We start from the raw sequence: 218 nt of genomic DNA, 5'->3' as shown, positions 1-218 counted from the left end.
GGTGGGAAAAAGTATTTCATAACTTTTATTGACGATTGCACTAGATATTGTTATGTCTATTTGCTAAATGGTAAGGATGAAGCAATAGATGCATTTAGGCAATATAAAACTGAAGTTGAAAATCAGTCGGATAGAAAGTTCAAAATGATCAGAAGTGATAGAGGTGGAGAATATGAATCTCCATTTGCAGAAATATGTTTGGAAAATGGAATAATCCA

Source organism: Solanum tuberosum, unplaced genomic scaffold (assembly GCF_000226075.1).
Source record: "Solanum tuberosum cultivar DM 1-3 516 R44 unplaced genomic scaffold, SolTub_3.0 scf00272, whole genome shotgun sequence".
Classification (NCBI taxonomy): Eukaryota; Viridiplantae; Streptophyta; class Magnoliopsida; order Solanales; family Solanaceae; genus Solanum; species Solanum tuberosum.
The sequence above is the reverse complement of the archived record's forward strand: the minus strand, read 5'-3'. Positions refer to the sequence as shown.